General features: G+C 38.3%; 1 protein-coding gene across 4 annotated transcripts in view; it reads left to right on the plus strand.

The window, feature by feature from the left end:
• The window catches only part of RUNX1 (RUNX family transcription factor 1), a 219,900-nt gene that overhangs the window by 75,249 nt on the left and 122,223 nt on the right, over window positions 1-22,428 (plus strand). The window contains exon 2 of one of the 4 annotated variants that reach the window (XM_043507721.1): window positions 779-867. The exons of 2 other annotated variants lie outside the window; for them this stretch is intronic. The gene's annotated coding sequence lies outside the window, so the exon portion shown is untranslated. Of the gene's footprint in view, window positions 1-778; window positions 868-21,173; window positions 21,263-22,428 lie in introns of all 4 variants that reach the window. One more of the 4 variants, XM_038421722.2, reaches the window with a different exon arrangement.

The raw sequence follows: 22,428 nt of genomic DNA on the forward strand, positions 1-22,428 counted from the left end.
ACCTAAGAGATTGAGTTATATTTTGCTGTCTCTTGTATGTTTGCTATGTCATTTCCATTGCTAACACAAACTGCCAGTAAATAAGTTATATTTAATTTCTAATGTATTAATTTGCCTTGTTATTATATGTTGTAGTCGTGCTGGGATCTATAATACAGCAAATATGCATGAACAAAATTCAAATGTAGAGCTAGCTGAAAAATGAAAACATATTTTGCTAATTGTTTTAAAAATCCGTGTCCCTTTTTTGTCAAAAATATTGAATTTTTTTATCAGCTTCCATAAAAATGTTCTCCAAAAAATTGTCCCTTTTTTCTTGAACATTTTCAAAATTTGAAATATTTCCACCCATGTTGTTCAATTACATTACATCTTCTGTGTGCATCTGCTGTCCATCAGGGAAGACTTACTTCCAGTCAGGGATTATAGCAGTTTGCTAACCCAAAAGAGGTGCCATGAAGCAGTTTTTGGAGTTCTCTCATTACAGCCCCTTTCTCATTCTAGCCCATCTCCTTTTCCTGGTCTGGTAAGTAAGCAAAAAATATTCACTGTTTCTGTAGTGCAGCATCAGTTATCACTAGGGGATGTGGGGGAACCCAGATCATGGAAATGTTACACAAATGGGATCAGGGACCAGGTGAGGAAGGCAGCTATGCATTAGCAACATCTCCTAACACATCATAGCCTCTGTCCTCTTTGCAGTTGTAATGTCCAATCAGAGTGATGCATGGCAGAGTAGGATTTGGGGAATGGTGATTATAGTATATTCTCCTCTCAGAGCAGCGTCATTTGCAGTGAGGTAATAATAGCCTCTGCTGAAGAGGGGTGACATACATAGCAGGCTGGGAGCTGGTCAGTGACAGCAAGGTATGTGCTGCCAGTGCTGGAGATGTGGCTAGAAAGGCACAGAAGCAGAGATCCTAGCGGATCTTAAACATAAAAAAGAAGCTTACAAGAAGTGGAAGGTTGGACATATGACCAGGGAAGAGTATAAAAATATTGCTCGGGCATGTAGGAAAGATATCAGGAGGGCCAAATCGCACCTGGAGCTGCAGCTAGCAAGAGATGTCAAGAGTAACAAGAAGGGTTTCTTCAGGTATGTTGGCAACAAGAAGAAAGCCAAGGAAGGTGTGGGCCCCTTACTGAATGAGGGAGGCAAGCTAGTGACAGAGGATGTGGAAAAAGCTAATGTACTCAATGCTTTTTTTGCCTCTGTTTTCACTAACAAGGTCAGCTCCCAGACTGCTGTGCTGGGCAACACAAAATGGGGAAGAGATGGCCAGCCCTCTGTAGAGATAGAGGTGGTTAGGGACTATTTAGAAAAGCTGGACGTGCACAAGTCCATGGGGCCGGACGAATTGCATCCGAGAGTGCTGAAGGAATTGGCGGCTGTGATTGCAGAGCCCTTGGCCATTATCTTTGAAAACTCGTGGCGAACGGGGGAAGTCCCGGATGACTGGAAAAAGGCTAATGTAGTGCCCATCTTTAAAAAAGGGAAGAAGGAGGATCCTGGGAACTACAGGCCGGTCAGCCTCACCTCAGTCCCTGGAAAAATCATGGAGCAGGTCCTCAAAGAATCAATCCTGAAGCACTTAGAGGAGAGGAAAGTGATCAGGAACAGTCAGCATGGATTCACCAAGGGAAGGTCATGCCTGACTAATCTAATCGCCTTTTATGATGAGATTACTGGTTCTGTGGATGAAGGGAAAGCAGTGGATGTATTGTTTCTTGACTTTAGCAAAGCTTTTGACACGGTCTCCCACAGCATTCTTGTCAGCAAGTTAAGGAAGTATGGGCTGGATGAATGCACTATAAGGTGGGTAGAAAGCTGGCTAGATTGTCGGGCTCAACGGGTAGTGATCAATGGCTCCATGTCTAGTTGGCAGCCGGTGTCAAGTGGAGTGCCCCAGGGGTCGGTCCTGGGGCCCGTTTTGTTCAATATCTTCATAAATGATCTGGAGGATGGTGTGGATTGCACTCTCAGCAAATTTGCGGATGATACTAAACTGGGAGGAGTGGTAGATACGCTGGAGGGGAGGGATAGGATACAGAAGGACCTAGACAAATTGGAAGATTGGGACAAAAGAAATCTAATGAGGTTCAATAAGGATAAGTGCAGGGTCCTGCACTTAGGATGGAAGAATCCAATGCACCGCTACAGACTAGGGACCGAATGGCTCGGCAGCAGTTCTGCGGAAAAGGACCTAGGGGTGACAGTGGACGAGAAGCTGGATATGAGTCAGCAGTGTGCCCTTGTTGCCAAGAAGGCCAATGGCATTTTGGGATGTATAAGTAGGGGCATAGCGAGCAGATCGAGGGACGTGATCGTTCCCCTCTATTCGACACTGGTGAGGCCTCATCTGGAGTACTGTGTCCAGTTTTGGGCCCCACACTACAAGAAGGATGTGGATAAATTGGAAAGAGTACAACGAAGGGCAACAAAAATGATTAGGGGTCTAGAGCACATGACTTATGAGGAGAGGCTGAGGGAGCTGGGATTGTTTAGTCTGCAGAAGAGAAGAATGAGGGGGGATTTGATAGCTGCTTTCAACTACCTGAAAGGGGGTTTCAAAGAGGATGGCTCTAGACTGTTCTCAATGGTAGCAGATGACAGAACGAGGAGTAATGGTCTCAAGTTGCAATGGGGGAGGTTTAGATTGGATATTAGGAAAAACTTTTTCACTAAGAGGGTGGTGAAACACTGGAATGCGTTACCTAGGGAGGTGGTAGAATCTCCTTCCTTAGAGGTTTTTAAGGTCAGGCTTGACAAAGCCCTGGCTGGGATGATTTAACTGGGACTTGGTCCTGCTTTGAGCAGGGGGTTGGACTAGATGACCTTCTGGGGTCCCTTCCAACCCTGATATTCTATGATTCTATGATTCTATGATCCTAACACACATATAGATGGCCTGAAATCTGCAGGCTACTTCCTCTCTCCCCACTAATCCCACTGATCCTCTGCTTTAATGAATTTAGAGGCCTGTGCACCCCCTCAGATTCACACTGCCACCCAACCCCACCTCTTAGAAGGGATGGTGCAGCAGACTGGAAGCAGCTGGGGGAGCCATGTACCTTTTCCAGCAGGTCCTTTCATTCTTATGCCTCATTACCCACAAAGGGGAGGAGATGGGTTTAAATCCTTAGCTTCCATAGTTCCTGAAGTGGTTTTGTTTCACTTGTTCTTTCTGATGTTTAACTGAGCCGAGCCATAGAAGAGAAAAATCAAGTGTCTGAAGCCACTATAAATATACAAATGGAAGAGTAATAGCCTTTTCAGGAGGAAGAAAAATATCCCCTTTAATAATTATATAATAATAAGTAGGGAAAATGACAGGGAGGGAGAGGGAGAAAGGAGAGAAAACAAACGGGAAACCTCACATGCGGAAATCCAATTGGATGTCAGAGCAAGGCTTTGATGTTGGGGAAGGAGATTAAATGTCCACATAAAGGATTGGACTCGGGTGGTCTGTACTGTTTCCTCTCACATGCACCGCAGTGTGACAATTGCTTTTCAAACATAAGAAATTTACCACAATTTACCAGAACTTTAAAAAAGACATCAAAGAGTGGAACACTTCTGGGAAAGGTCTAAGCATTGGGCAAGTTTATACGCTGCACAATTATGAAACGTTCTATTAATTGATTTATTTAACTTTTCAGAGTAACCACCATCTTTCTCTACACAGGAAAATATAGTTGTTTTGTGATACAGAAAAATGTCAATGTCCAGACCCTCTAATAGTGACATGTCCTGAAAGGGCAGGTCACAAACAATTTATTGCAAAACACACTGTACTGGACAAATGCAACAAACTCTCCAGCATGTACTCCTGAAATGTGATGGGAACTTTTTGGGAAGCAGTTTTCCTTGTTTACCTTTGCACATCTACCTTCTTTCTCAGTTGTGCCCCAGTTCAGCAGTCCATTCCTATTGAAAGCATGTGAGCACGTCTAACTTTAAGCATGGCAAAAGTCCCATTGATCTCAATGAAACTTTAGCAAAATTTTAACTTTAACACGCTTAAGTGCTTTGTTGAATTGGGGCCTATATCAGTAACTGCTTCTCTGGAGTTCTGAGCTCAGAACAGTAAACTTGTGAGTTTCGTAAAATAAGAATTGATTAATTATTCATTTTTGTCAAATGCACAGATACAGGAAAGCTGACATTGCCAAATAAGGCAATACAAATCTTCAGGCTTAAGGATTAATACACAGTGCAACATGTACACCAACATGCACAGTGAACAGTGCAGGGTTTCAGTTTGTTTTTTTCACTTTTGATGCTGTATCTGCAAACATAAATAGGGTAAAAGAGTAGCTCAAAACACATTTTTCTGTTTTATTATCCTATGTAGGCCTGACCCAAAGCCATTTGAAGTCCATAGGAGTCTTCTGATTGAAGTCAATGAGGCGTGGACCAGACCAATAGTGAGAGATAGTGCTCATAAAGCTAAGAACTGTAGACTCTTTTTAACTACAGTATTATGGGGTGATCCTCTTGCCAATTAAGTTAATGTAGAAATTCTGATTGACTTCACTAGTGTAGGACTAGGCCTTTTGTTGCTACATTCAAGGTATGTCTACACAGGGATTTAAAAAAACTTGGCTAGCCTAGGTCAGCTGCAAATCTTTTAGCCTTGCATAGACATAACCTCAGTGCCTGCATACTACTGTGGTGATGGGTTCATTACCAGTGTCTTAGTTTAAATATTTCTATCTGAAATGAGTTATTTCACCCAACTTCTATTCATGGTTCTCCATAAAACATTTTCTGATTACACAATTTGCTATTTAGTATTGAATTTTCTACATGAGTTATAAACTCATTCATCTTAATATTGGCATGTATTTGAATAGACCAAGAAACAGGAAGTTTAATCACTAACTAAACGTACCTCCAGTTGGGAAAGAAGTGTAATTAAAAAAAACAAACGTATGGATCCCTACACTTTAGAGGCCAAGAGAAATCCTATGTATTAAAACAAACTGTTGACTTGAGCCAGCCATTCAGTTCCACCCCCAATTTTATCAAGACAGCCATATGTCAGACAGGCCAAGAACATTTAAAATGAGCCTTCTAAATTGTGCCTGCAAAACTTGCATCTATACCTATTTGCACTTCTGCTGCTCCAGTTTAAACAGTTCTTGTCTGTCGTATAATTTCATAATATAGTCTAATATAAGAGCAATCCTGTTTACTAACCTTTCAATCACAGTTTTTAAGACAGTTCATTAATTATAAAAATATATAGTCCTAAACAGAATTGTAGAAGATCAAGTTTTTGTACTTAGAACAAAAATCTTCATTACTGAAGAGTTCCTTTGCACCACAACCATAAAGAAAAACACTGAAAGCATAAGAAATGTTTAATAGAAACTGAAACTGCTGTATTTATAATAAAAACATTGTGGATAAGTGAATGGAGTGTGGTTATTGTGGTGATTAGTTAACGATTTTGTCACGCTGCAGTTTGAGGGAAAGTTTGCAAAGCTTAGCAGAAATTCAATGAATATCGTTTTGATTATGTGTGCAAATTAAACATTGGGTTGCATTCTATGTGTAAACTCAAGTGCTTTTTTTTATTCTCTACAATGGCTAAGATAATTATATTGTGTGGTTCAGAATACCACACATAAATCAAAGGATTTAGCGTTGTTTTGTAGAATACAGAGACAATCTTAATTTACCAGGCTTAAGTTACTACATGTGTTTTTCATTAAATAATCCATCCCTGATCTTCACAAAACCCGTCCACCACCATCAAAAATCATTGTCTAGAGCAGAACATCAAACAATAAAATTATCATTAGCTTTCTAGACCATTAAGGAATGAGAACCCCTGCATTAATTTTACTGTTATTTGGTTTTAGTAAAGTGACCTTCAAAAAGAGTTTGAATGAATAAAGCACTAAAGCATTTGCTGTGGAGTAGACAGTCTGACATTTAAGAGAATTCTCCAGTTTTACTGTAATCAACATAACATCACACATGCAGAAGTAATGATTTTTAAAGAAAGTCTGGGAGATAAAAAGATCAATTGCTCAGTCAAAGAAAGGACATTTATTTTGATTTCTGGATGTTTTGAATACATTTTTAAAAATGTATATACTGAAGTTGAAAAGATACAACATCATCTTTAGGCTGTAAAGCAATCAAATAGATTGCACATTGACATAAATTATTTTCAAGAGGCATACAAGTGGAGATGTGTCAGATCTGAGACACCTGTATTCGTAAAATAATAATGCCTTACATTTATGTACTGTCTTTCATCCATAAGAACCAGATCCCAAGATGTTTTATAGAATGATAAAATGCAGCCACCTCTGGGTAATTTGTTACTGCCAAACATGCTGTAGGTTAGGAAGTGAAGAACAACTTGTCCAAATGAATCTACAGTAAATAAGAAATTTGGGTATATGACAATAAGAACTTAGCCAGGATATCAGAACTGGTATCTCTCACATAATGTCTTTAAAGACCACAAGTGGTTTTAGCTAGAGAGGCCCCAACTGCAAAGTTAGGTGATGGATCTACATTTTTTTCAAAGTTCAAAGGAGGTCTGATGTGGGGTTCTTTGTTCAAGCCTACCTCAATTTATGATTTTGTTTACAGTTCATCATAATGGCACCTCCTGTAACTCAACTCATTGTTTCACTCTACTTTAGAAGAAAATGTACAAAGCAATATGTCACCTTTATCTCTTCCAGAATCAGCTTAGGCTTTTTTCCTAAAATATCTTCTGTCCATATGCCTGCAAATATTAAACCAGTGTGACTATGAAGTCTAAGAAGGTCACAATTCAAGGTACCATAGAGAATTGTTACCAGCGCAATCAGAGATTGTACAAAAGGCATGCAGCCTCTCTGTGGATGGTCTTTTCCTCCTTGCAGTTCCCTGGAACCCCAACCCAACTCAGCTCTTGTTTTCATAGATTCCAAGGTCAAAAGGGACATTGTGATCATCTAGTCTGACCCTACTGTACAACACAGGCCATAGAACTTCCCCAGAATAGTTCCTAGATCAGATCTTTTAGAAAAACATCATCTTGATTTAAAAATGGTCAGTGTTGGACAGTCCACCACGACTCTTGGTAAGTTGTTCCAATGGTTAATTACCCCCACAGTTAAAAATGTATGCCTTATTTCCAGTCTGAATTGTTCTAGCTTCAACTTCCAATTATTAGATTGTGTCATACCTTTCTCTGCTAGATTGAAGAGCCCATTAATAAATATTTGTTCCCCATTTAGGTACTTCTAGGCTATAATCAAGTTACCCTTAACCTTCTCTGTGTTAAGCTCAATAGATTAAACTTCTTGAGTCTGTCTCTCTAATGCATGTTTTCTAATCTTTTTGTCATTCTCAGAGCTCTTCTCTGAACCCTTTCCAATTTATCAACTTCCTTTTGGAATGGTGAACACCAGAACTGAACACGGTATTCCAGCAGTGGTTGCACCAGTGCCAAATACAGAGGCAAACAAACCTTTCTTTTCCGACTTGGGATTCACTAGTTTATGCATCCATGGATTGCATTAGCCCTTTTGTGCACAGTATCACATTAGTAGCTCATGTTCAGCTGATTATCCCTCATGACACCCAAATCTTTTTCAGAGTCACTCTTTCCCAGGATAGAGTTCCCCACTGTGTAATTATGGCCCACATCCTTTATTCCTTATCAGTGAGTGACCTGCCATCTTCATTATTTACTATTTCCCCAATTTTTGGGTCATCAAAACTTTATCAGTGATGATTTTATGTTTTCTTCCAGGTTATTAATAAACGTTCAATAGCATAGGACTAAGAACTGATCCATGTGAAACCCCTTTAGAAATATATCCATTCAGTGATGATTCCCTATTTACAGTTACATTTTGTTAGCCAGCTTTTAATTCATTTAATGTGTACCATGTTAATTTTAAATCTTGCTAGTTTTTTCATCAAAAAGTCATGCAGTACCAAGTTAAATGCCTTACAGAAATCTAAGTATATTACATCAACACTATTACTTTTATCAACTAAATTTGTAATCTCATCAAAAAAGATATCAAATTTGACAGGCTCCATTTTCCATAAATCCATGTTGATTAGCATTAATTATATTAACCTCCTTTAATTCTTTCTTAATCAAATCCCAGGTAAACCATTCTATTATCTTGCTCGGGATCAGTGTTAGCATAACAGGTTTATAATTACCTGAGTCAATCCATTTACCCTTTTTAAATATTGGTACAATGCTAGTTTTTTTTCCAGTCTTCTGAAACTTTCCCAGTATTCCAAGACTTATTGCAAATCAACCTTAAAGGTCCAGCAAATTACCCAGCCAGCTCTTTTAAAATTCTTGTATGCACGTTATCCAGACGTGCTGATTTTAAAATGTCTAACTTTAGTCACTGCTGCTTAACATCTTCCTGAAATACTAGTGGAATGGAAAGAATGTTATCATCATATGATATGACTACATCATCTGTTTTTTCCCCAAATACAGAATAGAAATATTTATTGAACACTTATGCCTTTTCTGCATTACTATTGATAATTCTACCATTTCAATCTAGTAATGGACCATAGTTATGATTCTCTTTGTTCCTAATAGACTTCAAAAAATCCTTCTTATTGTCCTTAACTCTGCTGACTTTAGATTTCGCCTTGTGCTCCCTTTGCTTCCCTTATCAATTTTCTACAATTCTTAGTTTCTGATTTATATTCATTACTATCAACTTCCCCTTTCTTCCATTTGTTATATAGATTTATAGCTTCCTCTCTAAACCAGGTCAGGTTTTTTTAACCAAGATGGCCTTTTTCCTCAATTTTGAGATATGTAGAAGAATCCGTTGGTTTCGGGAGCCAAGCACCCTATTCATTATGGTGGGGAAAAGGCAAATGTTCTGCCCTAAGTGGCCTAAATCAAGTCTCTTAACTCTCCTAACATGAAGGATTGCCCTTAGATGGAAAGAAATTCCATGGAAATGCAATGAACAATTTGAAACTTTCACTCCTCTTCACTACAGGTAGAGTTCAATGTATCTGAGCTCTCTAAAAGCAGCTTCCACTGTGTTGCCATTATTATTTATCACTTCCGATTATTTTTAGTTACTAAGGGATACATAAAATAAAATACAGTATTCATGGAGTTTAGATATCTTTAATTCAGAACACATTTAAGAGGGACATTCAAGGACAGATGAATACTTTGCACATGGTAGACCACATGTTCTTCTTTCCTTTCATCTGAAAGATTTGGAACCTAAGCTAAAATAGAATCTACTATTATTAATTATACTTCAAATCATTAAAGCTCCAGCAGCCATTCAGCACTCTCAATTTATCAACATTCTCAGACACTATATTCAGACAATAAGTCCCATCTCACGCTAATCTCAGAGCATTGAGTTATTAAGCATTGTCTGGATCCCAATGAAACCTAAGGAAAAAATGTTACAGAAAAAAAAAATCTTAGAATGGAATGTTCCAGTATCATGCTTCTTTTATGGGTTGTGTCCAGCTGGTCACATTAAATTAAATTAAAAACAAATGGAAGGGAAGACATGAAGATTGAAGAAAGACTTGTGAATGCAAATGATTGATATTATGTTACTTATATAAGCATTGGGCCATAAAACTGCAGATAAATAATCATCATGATATTTTAATCCTTGCTACCCTGGATGGAGATTTCATCAACTTTCATAAACTAAGCACAGCAAGGTAAGCTCAGTACTTGGGTAACAGGCCTCCAGTAGGAAAATGCTGCCCCTAGTTTTGCTGGTGATTCCACATGAGGCTTAAAGGAGTGCTGTGTTGCTAGAGTTGCCATATCGTGATGAGAACCAGAACCAAAGTCATGAGCACTTGAGTGATCATTGAAGATCCCCTGGCACTAAGCTAAGTTAGCCCTGGTTCCAGTGAGGGTAACTGCATTATGCCTACCTTAATTCCCCCTGTAGGTTACTGAATAATTTATTCCTGTGTGAAACTGTCCTGATTAAACAGTTCTTGCATTCCTCCATAGGTGTGGTTGCATTTTTTCATGGGGGAGGGTGAAATGATTCTTTATTCTGTTTATTCTGGAAGGCTCAATAGGCCTCTTTGGGATTTAAGGTGCCATATAAATGTAAATTTCTATAATGATGATAAAAGGGAAAAAAGTCTTCAAATATGAAAACACTGAAAAAGAGGTGTGGAAAATATAGCTTAAATTTTTTAATTGAATTTTCGACCTTCACAGACGGACAAAACAATAGCAATCATGCATACAAATATTGGAATTTTGATAGGGGAGGAAAGACTTTTCGTCTGCATTGTTGGGGGCTTTTTTTTTTTTGCCAGTTCTATGATTTAAATTCATTTTCAGATTATACACAATTCAGTATTACTAACTATCTTATTTATTTACTTGGGGATAAGGATGGACACACTTTGCTCCAGGCTGAAATTTGTAATGCAGTGTCTCAGACTCAGAAGGAATTCATGTCTTTACTACATTCAGCAAAAATCTGTTTATTCCAATTTGAAATAAGAGAATGTAAAATAGATTTTTGGCTTCTGGCTTTTATCTGCATTCACATACCTAAATGGGCATTATTTTCAAAACTAAATATTCAAATGAGATTATTTCATAGTAGAACCTAATTGCTTTAGATATTTGGCGTAACATGGACCAAATTCAACCTTGGTGTGCGCACGCACATGTCCTACCTGGAACTGTGCCCATGTACTTGAAGGGCTGGATTTGGCCACATCTTTCAGTATCATGTGCAGTGAAAACTTTGTGTTGGGAGAATCGCAAAAGTTTCAGTTCTGTTTGGAGAAGCAGAGCTACAGTGTTTATCTGGAGATTATCTGAACTTTCTAAATCTCATTAGCCTCAAAATAGGTCTAAAAATTTTGCAAGTGTAGGCTTTTCTAAAATATTTCCAAATCTGATATCAGAAAACAGCACTAAGAGAATCAACATAGATAGAGTTTGTTTATGTCCACATTCACCAGATGGACTGGAATACTGCATGGTTTAAAAACATACATTTATTTTTGCTGGGTTTCTATGGGCCTAATCCTGTAAATCACTGAACACCTCCTGAGTGCTTCTGAGTACTCTCAGCCTTCATTGACATCTCATGAAATTTGAGGGAAGTTGGCACTTTGATTGACTTTCTATGATTTTCTTTGCCATTCCAATAACTTGGGTAAACAAACAGTATATTAATGCATGTTACAAAAACGCATACAAGTGTTCTGGTCTGTCGGGGAAATACCCCGGTGCTCTAGATTTTCAGTTAAACTATGTATTATAAATGTCTATGCAAGCTTTAAAAAAATACCACCAGTTTACTCAAATAACATTAAAACTGTGTCACAGACTAAAGGGAAAGTCAATAAGACTTTATTGGCATGACAAGGTATAGACAGGCTCTTCATGTATCTATCAGGAGTTGGTAAAATCCACCCAGAATAGGGCTAAACACTGTGTGCTTGGGGTTTGATTCCATGGATCCATTTGTCATTACCACACCTTCCTGATCCAGTGGCAGATTGCTACATAGTATGATGCTAATTCTAAATCAAGGCTCCTTCTCCATCTTCAGATCATACCCGTGAGAAACTCCTGATGATTTTAACGAGAGGTTAACCTATTCTCTACTTTTGATCTGCTCTCTAAAGCATCTTCCTTGATTTTCTATACCCTGTCTTTTGTTGGTGTCGTTCACAAATATTTAAATGAAATTTATTGTCTCTATTTAAGTTTAAAATGTGAAGGGGGGAGGGGGGAGAAACCATATGTCAAGAAAACTGAATCAAAGTGAAAGTGGTATCAGCCTGAGGAGGCTAAATTTGGCCTGATGTTTTCTATTTTAACTACTGGAAAATTTTGGTGAGATGTGGGCTCTGTGTGACATCTGTTTGGCTTTTGGGCGTGTGTGGCAGGGACTGATGTCTTTCTTTGTATGAAACTGCACAGTATCATATGCTGATATAAAACGTGAACACCCACGTAGAAAATTCATGTAGTCTGCTGTGGTATTTCAGCTGTCCTTGTTTTGGTAAGTTTAACCAATGGAATCTCGCAGGACACAAAAAAATGCTTTTCCACACTGTCAATAGTTCTTATCCAAGCTCTAAACCAGTGTTTTATTTTACAAACTGATGGAACAAAATGATTATTTTTAATAAGCATACCCATACTGAATCCATCCCAATCCATTAATTCAAGCTGTAAGGACATGTTGAAGCATTGATCTCAGAACGTCACTCCAATTCACATTGCGCATATGGATTTGAGGGTGCAATATAGCTCCCATCTCTGTTCTGTCTAGTTACCCTAAAGTCTAATGGTCTTATTTTCAGAGATGCTGAAACCCTAAGACTCTCATTGAAGTTATCCCTGAAAAATCAGGCCATAGTCCCACCCCCAAGATCAGAAATGAAACAGCCACCTTTTGAAACAAATCTTGGATTTTGTAAAGTCCCCTACTTCTCAACAACACAAACACTCATTTGTAAATACAGGCTTTTTTGACAAAAATATTTAAATCGAAATTTTAGCATGTTCTATATGGCTCTACTGAAACCAGAGCCTAATATTTCCAGGGCTTTACAATCATGTGCCTGCAATCCAGCTTTCCCCCCCATTGCTGGCAATAGTCAGCCATTCAGACTGTACTAAAAGATGCCTGAAGATGGAGAAACGTTGCTAGATTTTTTTTTAATCTGTCAATATTTAATTGCTGCTGCTGCTTATTTTTATATTTCCACCCCAATGTTCCTTAGGGCATCTCTAGACAATCAGGAAGATAGTGTCGCACCTAAAGGACAACCTTTAACATTTATCAGTTTTTCAGTCACTAAAGCATTTTATGTTAGCGCAGTTTCTATTTCAATGTGAAATCCTGAACATCTGCTCCACAGGAGATGGGGTTGCTACCAAGCACTACTGTTAGATTTCTCGCCAAGGAGTTTCAGTGCTTCATGTGGTTTGTGTTTTATCCTTTAAACAGTTGATTATGTTTTATCCTTTCTTCCATAAAAGCTAAATATAGGCAAGATCTTCACTAATCTGAAACATTTTATGAAAAGGACAGTACTTAAAAAAAAAAAAGTTTTCTGGGTAGATATTACAAATGTATAAAATAAGTAAGCACAATGTCTCTTATGTTACATCTGTGTTCACCAGTTTATCTCTGATTAATATGAATATAAACTGTGATAAATGTAGATCAGATAGTTGTACTTACATACCCCCACTCACAGGGGCTTATACAATGCTGCCAGAGTCCAGTCCAGCTTCCACTGAAGTTAATAGGAGGGGTCTTTCTATACTTACATTACACAGAATTATCAGAACAAACAAACAAACAAACAACTTTGGAAGGAATATAAACCCATGTGATTTGGAGGTTGTGGTAGATAATCAGCTGACACTGTGGCCAAAAGAGCTAATGCAATCCCGAGATGCATAAACAGGGAAGTCTCAAGTAGGAATAAAGTATTTATTTTACCTGTATTTGGCACTGGTGCAATGGCTGCTGGAATCCTGCAGCCAGTTCTGATGCCCACAGGATGTTGATAAATGGGAGAGGGTTCAGAGAAGAGCCATGAAGAATGATTAAAGGATTAGAAAACATGCCTGACAGTGATAGACTTAATGAGCTCAATCTGTTTAGTTTAACAAAGAGAAGGTTCTGGGGTGACTTGATTGCAATTTAGAAGTATCTAAATGGAGAACAAATTCTTAATAATGGGCTTTTCAGTCTAGCTGAGAAAGGTATAACATGATCCAATGGCTGGAAGTTTGAAGCTAGAAAAATTCAGGCTGGCAATAAGGCGTACATTTTTCACAATGAGGGTAATTAACCATTGGAACAGTTTATCAAGAGCTGTGGTGGATTGTCCATCACTGACAATTTTTAAATTAATATTGGATGTTTCTCTAAAGCTCTGCTCTAGGAATTATTTTGGGGAAGTTCTATGGCTCCTGTTATAAAGGAGGTCAGGCTGGATGATCACAGTGGTCCCTTCTGGCCTCGGACTCTATGATTCCGGACATACAGTAACCAGTATTTGGCCTTGTCCATTCCACAACTGCCAACGTTGTGCTTTATGCACCTTCCTCTGAAGCAGGTGGGACTGTCCAACAGAATGAAAATGAGATATTTCAGAATTTTTCATGGAAAAAAAATGAGAGAGTGAGAGAGCATCTCCATAGCCCAGGGATTAGGGCACTTGTCTAGGTTGTGGGAGATTCTTGATCTGGTGCAGCAATTTTTATGTTTCTAAATATGTGCTATTTTTACAATTTGTGGGTGAAATCTTAGCTCCACTGAAGTCAGTGGGAGTTTTGCCATTGATTTCCACAAGGCCAGGATTTCATCTGATATCTGCATATTTTTATATACTCACATCTGTTACTCTGCTTTGGTTTTGATTCAGAAATTACATAAAGTCCTGTGACAAACTTATAACATTTCACCAAAGATGCTGCCTGACCTTCTCATCTGCCCCTTGGCATTGGGCAGGTTGAAAGATAAAGACTGCTTACAAGAAGTCACTGAGAAATTAGAATGTAAAGGATATTCTAAGAACAGTTCAAACATTCATTCCAAACATTCAGCTGCCCAGCTTAAGTTTCTTCGCTATGCGTTTTATATTTTCCCTCTGTGCATTATGCCCCTGCAAATCACATTTCTAAAGACAGAACAGACAGTAACTATTCTTGGTAAAGGAAATGTGGATCCCTATTGTTAAGCTCTATCAACAGATCACTCGTGTTTCTTCTTAAGCTAACTTTAATGGGACTGCTGCCTTCTCTGTTGGACCACACAGCACAATGTCAAGAAACAGAAACTCAGTGCTCTCATTATGAAACTTCAAGCACTTTTTATATTGGCCTCCAGCATAAAGTAATTGGGGAATATGAATTCGGAAAACGGAGTTACAGTCTCAAACTATGGACACTCCTTGCTGTTTATATCCACAAAATACTACAACCACACCGTGCATGTTTTCTGGATTCTACTGTGCATCTCATGCCCAAACAGGTCACATAGCTAAACCCAAGGAGCATGCATTACTTTGAAAATGTTCCAAAGCTAGCTAGGTGTAGTGTGCTTTCAGTTTTGACCTTAACCTGTCTGTATATGTAACCATTTATTTAAATAGCCTATTAGTGTGATTATTTAGTGAAGCTTCTGCCCTTGGTGCCCTCATTTTGAGCTTGGGGGTGGTGAAGTGTGGAGGAGCTGCAATGAGGCTGAAGACTCAGCCAGAATTCTTCTTGGGGCACTCACACCAGAACAGTAGCTACCCGAGCTTTGGAGTGTGGTCCCAACTTTGCAGGCCCATGAAGAGACAGAGAGGCATGTCACTGCACGTCCCCCCCTTCCCCTTTTTTGTATACCTACTGACTGCCTAGGTAGTGCTAAGAGGGAATAGACACTATGCTTCCCAATGCGATTCTTGTCAGCCATTAGGGCACGGGTAGAAGGAGAGACTCCTTGCACCATCTCCTGCACCTACACACATGTGCAAGGACCAGGTAAACTCTGGCTCATAAGGGTAAGTCAGGCCCTCTTACTAAGTTATGATACAGTGTACTTTATATCGAAGTTTATTGTTAGACTAGATAGCATCAAGCTACCGGGTTTGGGACGGATGGATTTTGGAATATTGATCTAAGAAACTGAATTTCCCTACATCTGCTGCACAAAGACCTACACAATACAGCCATACATTAAAATGTTTAGATTTGCACTGCTTGTATTGCAAAATGTATTATCTGCTGTTGCCTACCAAAACACTACTTTGTATACTAATAGTTTGCAAGAAACCTGCAAATTTGTGTAGTATTTACATAGAGTATTGTAATAACCATTAGCTTCCACTGTGCTGGGCTTTCAGAACACTACATGCCATTGTTTTCATTAGAAAGCAAAAGTATTAATGACTGAAGACACTGACAATAGTACTGCATGCTCTCTTCAAGAGCTAGCCTTGAAAATAATGGTTACTGCTGTTTGGAAATATTTCTTCTAGTCTTCAATAGATTTTGCACAAGTGTCCCTGAAAAGTTAATTCAAAAGGGGGCTACAAACATGTTTGGAGCAAAATTCTAGTTAGAAATCATCAAAATATTCATGATTTTTTTTCACTGTACACCTGTCTCCAAGTTAACAGTAACGATTAGCCAAGTAGGAGTCCTGAACAACCAGTTAGCCATATATTACCTTTGAGTCACACACACAACTCCCCACTGATGTCTGTGTGGATAGCCCACTGTGTGCAGCCCACAGGGGTAAGGGAAAATGAGATCAGAGCCTCTGAAAGGAGCCCTTTAATTCTTCAGGGGTGTTTTGTGAGGTTATAATACAGTACATGAATTTCTATGCCTGTGTAATTCCATAAATCCCAATGCTGTAATTGGATTACATTTTTGATGGTTTTCTTTCTTTCTTTCTTTTGCAAAGCAGGAATGAAGTTCTCTGTGATGCTTGAATTCACACACTTTTTTCACTTATGCTTCAGTAATTCTCTGTGTGTATTCAACAGGGTTCTTAGCATTAAACACCTACATCAAACTGCTGACCTTTTGCATTACTTAGACTTTGCTAAAAGATCCCATGCTTTCAGGAGCAGGGATTTGTACATCAGAGAAATTATCATAAGTCTACTGAGCCACCATTTACAAGCATTCCTCGAATGCTTTCTCATACTTTTGTTGTTTTCCATTGAGTGTTGATTGTACACATATAAAAGCTGTAATCATGGTGGAATGCCTGCTACCTAATGAAGGATAATATCAAAATACGTGCTGGCATATCAATTACCCACTTCTATCTGTGTTTAAAAAAGGAATCAGCTTTAAATGTTGGTTCGTACTGCTCTGCATGAAATCACGCTGGGATAGGCCCTATAGCTCAGACTATAATCTAATGCAGTTTAAAAAGTTATGTTGCACTAGGCAATAAATGTAAATAGGACCTACGGATGGAGGGGTACGTAGGCCACCAGTAGTTTTTTATACAAGAACCTCTGTTGGCAGGAGCGACTTAGGGCTACCAGTGGTTTCCCATATGAATGTCTGCTGTCCTTGGAGGGAGGGGGCCCACCAGCAGTATTTCTGGAAGATCCTTTTGGAGCAAAGCCTGGTAGCACATGCTTATAACTTACATATAGCGTATATAACTTGTCTAACTTTTCTTTGTTCTGATTGGTTATGTTTGTGCAACATGCACAAAACTGAAGGCAAAATTCCAAGGCTGAATTTGAGGCCAGGAAAAGTCATATTTGCATTAGTGAAAAGTAATCGTCATTGTGATGGATTGCAGTATTCTTACCATATTTACTAGAAAAGAAGTTCAATTAAAATTAATGGAATACCATTGCTATTCAGCGCCAATAAATGTATAATAATCTGCCCCATGGTTACTGATGTTAAAGTTATGATTTGAAGGTTGTTTTTTACAGCAGTTGGATTTTCCTAGATATTTTACTCATGTGTAATGTATATTTAGTCTATATCTACATAATACATGTCAAATTAAAGTAGCAAAACTTGCAGAAATGCTGTGACAACACAAATCAACCTGTCAAATTTTATTCTGTATAATAATACTTCTCACTTCGTATTTCACAAATTATATGTGTGCAAAGTTCCAAACTCAGTGTCTCCTAGAATTCTGTAATAGTTGTCTCAGCCAAAACTGAATTTTATATTCAGTACTATGAGCTTTAACCTAAGATATACCTGCCATGTCCTGAATCTAATTTCATTTCAGCTGTAAAAGAGACCACCCAATTGGAAAAGGAAATATTTTTATCTCCATGCTAATTGGTAAATGATTTTTTTTCAGCAGTTAGGCGCCACTGGAAATAAGCCAGATATGTGGTAGAGTACAAACCATTGAAAAATGAACAGAGACCACCAAACTCACTTATTTTCAGACAATCTCAGTGGCACCTGATAAACACAGAGTGGTTTTGTGTTCCTACTAGCACTGGAAATAGATTACAGACTTCTATATGGATCACCCATTTTTTCCTCAGTATCACAATATTATGCCATGTTCACATCTTATGCATTTTCTTGTAGCGTCGAGACTAAATTTTTATTATTGTTACTAAGCTTTTATTGACCATCTCTCAATGTAAGCTTTTATTATCAGGCATTTAAATCAGAGTCTGTCTCGCTTTTATCTATTGTCATAATTGTTCAAAATGATTGGCTCTCTGTGTTCTAGATAAGCATGCCATTCAACAACTGCCCACGGGTCCAGTCCAGCAAATCCTTTCTTACACAAATAGATCAGCTGATCTATTTGCTTGAGGGCTTGTATGATTGGGGCCCCCCAATACTTTGTGATATTGTAAAATAATTATACACAGATCCTACAAAGCCAGTGTGAGATTTAACTGGAAAGTCTCTTATCTGTTTCCCTTTACTTATAATGCTGATGCTAAAAGTTAAAATAATATGATACTAGCTAATTACTTTGCAGCTGTCTTTTATGTACAGTTGGTGAACTGGCCCAATTAAACAAGAATCAAACTTTCAAACAAGTTTAACGTTTACTATTTACCTTTTTTTTTTCAATTTTGTGTGTGTGCATTTCCTGTTGTTAGTCAGCTGCTACCTGAATGCTGGAATACCAACAGAAATTCTGTTCATGTGATATTATATACTAGCCTCCCTTCTGAGAGGAGGAAAAACCAGGAATCTCCCTGGCATGTGGAAGTTCTGGGAAGACAAATAAACTCATTCCCTTGCCCTGGTCACCTGAGCAAGAGCAGGACTACGTAATGTTAATATTCAGCAGACATTACAGAATTCTGACTGAGGTCAAGAGGAGTTTGGGATATAGACAAATGACAGGATATGGCAAAAAGACAGAATTTCTGAGTATTTTCTTCTCATATACATGTGATGTGACTGTTATTTTAATAATATATTATCAGATTATGTAATCTCCACCTTTTTCAGTTGCTTCGCTGGCTTCTCATTGTCCACTGCAACACAAATATCTTGGGTGAAATCCTGGCCCTATTAAAGTCAATGGGAGTTTTGCCAATAGGTCCAGGATTTCACCAGTTGACCTTATTGTCCACACTGCTACTAATGCTTTCTCCCAGCCTGTTCATTTTGTCAGCGATCAAGAGCAGCCTTCAGTGCCCTGCTTGTCTTTTCTTCTTTCCGTCTTCATACCTTTTTCCACCTCTCAATTCACTGAGTCACCACCTTCTCGGCATTCGTGTCCCATCTAAAGACTCTCTTCTTCGGGTTGCCCAGGAGAAGTGAATGAACATTTTAAAATACCCCAAACACTATAAATAATTTCTCCCTCTAGGCTTTCCAGTGCATGCCATTTCTTTCTCTATTGCAAAGGTTCCAAAGCTGTGCTTTGTGGACCACTTGTGGTCATAGAACCCTCGTTCTTGGTCTGAAGAAAGGTGGCTGCTCATAAAGTGCTGGGTTTTCTGGTTTTGCCACTGCTCAATCATATTAAAGTACATTAAGGGTCAGATTTTCATTTATGTTAAGGCCCTTTTACATCACTCTGACAATGTACAAGGGACTTAACATGGATATAAGCCACATTATGTTCCTAGAGCAGAACAGAGGGGCCTTAGTGTAATTAAGAATCAGGCCCTAAATGTTTTCCTAATGTTACCTTTTTATGTGTGTAACTGTGTAGGTTCCACAGGATATTGTGTGATTGTGAGTGGGAAGGGAGATGCCTACACAACACTTTCAATTAACAATCTCCCTGTACTATAAAAGAATCTGCTAGATTGTAAGGTCTTCAGGACAGAGACTGGCTTAATTTTGTGTCATGCATAGCACTAACAGCTTGGCATTGGTTAACAAGTAATAACTAATAGTTGATAGTATATCAAGAAAATAAAGACTATCATAAGACTCATGCTAACTTTTCAATGGAAGCCAGGGATTAAACTGGAATAATTCAAACATGTTAAACTTGATATAGTTCAGAAGGGTTTTGATGTGTTATATAATGTCTTCAGCTGGTTCATTTTGGAGTCTCCTAACCAGTATAAATCTGTGTACACAGCCAATCCATTTCTTTTTCTCCTTGTCCTTTTGATCCTATATCCTCCTCCAAATTTTGTAAAGTAGGCTTATCATCATGCACCATCTGATTGCTTCGAAATAGCTATATAGACACCAGACCAAATACCAAAGATCAAATGTACTAGTAAGTTTCATTTTGCTGTCAGTCCACCAGTGATTGGTTAAGGCAACCAACAAAACTAAACCTTCCCTTTAAACCATACGAAATGTTGGGTTTGGGGGAATGTATGTTTAGCACACAGGGTTATTATGCCTTCCTACATATACATTAGTAATATACACTTTCTAAATTCTAGGACTGTGAAGAAATGTAGAATAAGGAAGACTTCATAATGAACAATAACTGGTAGACTTAAGAGGTCCACGTTTCTCTTCAGTACTGCTGTTAGCTCAGATGTACCTATACTCTGTTCATTTGACCTCTAATTCAGAATGACATGAATAATATAAAAAAAGCATAGTGTGCTGTAGGATGTACATGATAAGGTTTGACTCCATGGGAATTTTTTTCACCTGTTTGCATATAATGGAGATCCTTTCATATCTGAATTTATACTGAAAAAGGAAGAAAGGAAAGGATGCTCTCATCAGTGACCAATTAATTAGTTCAGTGTTTTATCTCTTGTTAATGACAGTGATATATGAAATCCAAGGCAACAAACTGCTTGTAAATAGAAGCGAATACAGTTTCTCCATCAATGTAACAGTACCTTGTTTATAAAGCAACACTTCTCTTTTCTGTTTTGGGCTGTTGGGGTTTGTTTGTTTTTGTGTATGAGTTTTTATTTCTTTTTTTAATTCAAACATCTAGCTGTAAATTTGGCCTATATTTTCCTCACTCTCATTTCTCTTAGGTTTAATGTGTACTTTATAATAGTGCAATCAGTGGAACACAAGCTGTGTTAGTAACTAAAATGCATAATTCCATTTAACAATGGATCGCATATCTGACACTGCACTCCTAGTGGCTGCTTTCACATCTTTTCAGTTGTTGTGTCAGAAAATCAATCAATGACTTCAGCAAAATCTTGATACTTTTCTCCCATCTACAGAGAGGGACGTTAATTATTTATGGCCTCTCTTCTTTTTCAGAACTCATCTATTCTTAACCTAAACACCTCACAGAATATGCATTACTGAATCTGCCTTGGTTCTCCTGTTACCATTCTTCTGAAGTTTAAGTAAGTCAGGATACAATGTCTGGTAATTCAAAGCTTTTTAGCAGGCAAAACAAAACATTTGAAAAGACTGATAATAAATCATTCTGAATGTTAAGCTATTTCATATTTCACTATGTTAAGCTCTGTTCTATGCATTGCATGCACAGCAAAGTTCAAATATCAGCATATTTTCACAGGGATGATGGTCTTGGTGAATTTAGTTTATTAGTGGCTGAAGACTTCCTGGTTCAATGGCCAATGTGGCTGGGTATATGATGGAACACAGGAAGCTGTTGGCATCTTCCTGACAAGAATGACTTACTAAAACTGTAGGAGAAAATTTTAACCTGAAGAATGTATTAACAACTCAAGTTCTGTCAAAAACTTTTCTTATATAGGCTCAGGACTCAGGGACTATGTTACCTAATGGATCTATATTCTACCCCAAGGCCCCAGGCTTTGTAGCATTGCAGTGCAAAACCTATGGCAAACTGGAAATTCTGTGGCAGCATCAAATAAATCCAAAAATGGAGGGTTTTCTTGAAATAAAAATGGAAAAGAAATAACGTAGTCAGTAAGAGCTTGTGTTTGTAAAAGTCTAAATTTGGAGGCAAGTTTGAGTTGTTCCTTTAAGTTGTGTTCCGTTGCTGTTGTGTAAGCGGGGCAAGAGATGGAGAATAGGTCTCCCTTTGAAGATAATGGCAAATCTATACTAAGTAGTGTGAAGTATTATGAGAAGTATTTTTAAAAGTTAGGCATTTGATTGTATGATTTACACATGGTGAAGCAAAGCAGAGCCACAAATGGGTAAAAAAACTAGATAGGTTCATGGAGAATAGATCCATCAATGGCAAATAGCCAGGATGGGCAGGGATGAAGTCCTTAGCCTCTGTTTGCCAGAAGCTGGGAATGGGCGACGGGGATGGATCATTTGATGATCATAGAATCATAGAATATCAGGGTTGGAAGGGACCTCAGGAGGTCATCTAGTCCAACCCCCTGCTCAAAGCAGGACCAATCCCCAACTAAATCATCCCAGCCAGGGCTTTGTCAAGCCTGACCTTAAAAACTGATGACCTGTTCTGTTCATTCCCTCTGGAGCACGTGGCATTGGCCACTGTCAGAAGACAGGATACTGGGCTAGATGTATCTTTGGTCTGACCCAGTATGGTTGTTCTTATGTTCTT

This window comes from Dermochelys coriacea, chromosome 1 (genome assembly GCF_009764565.3).
Source record: "Dermochelys coriacea isolate rDerCor1 chromosome 1, rDerCor1.pri.v4, whole genome shotgun sequence".
Lineage (NCBI taxonomy): Eukaryota > Metazoa > Chordata > Testudines > Dermochelyidae > Dermochelys > Dermochelys coriacea.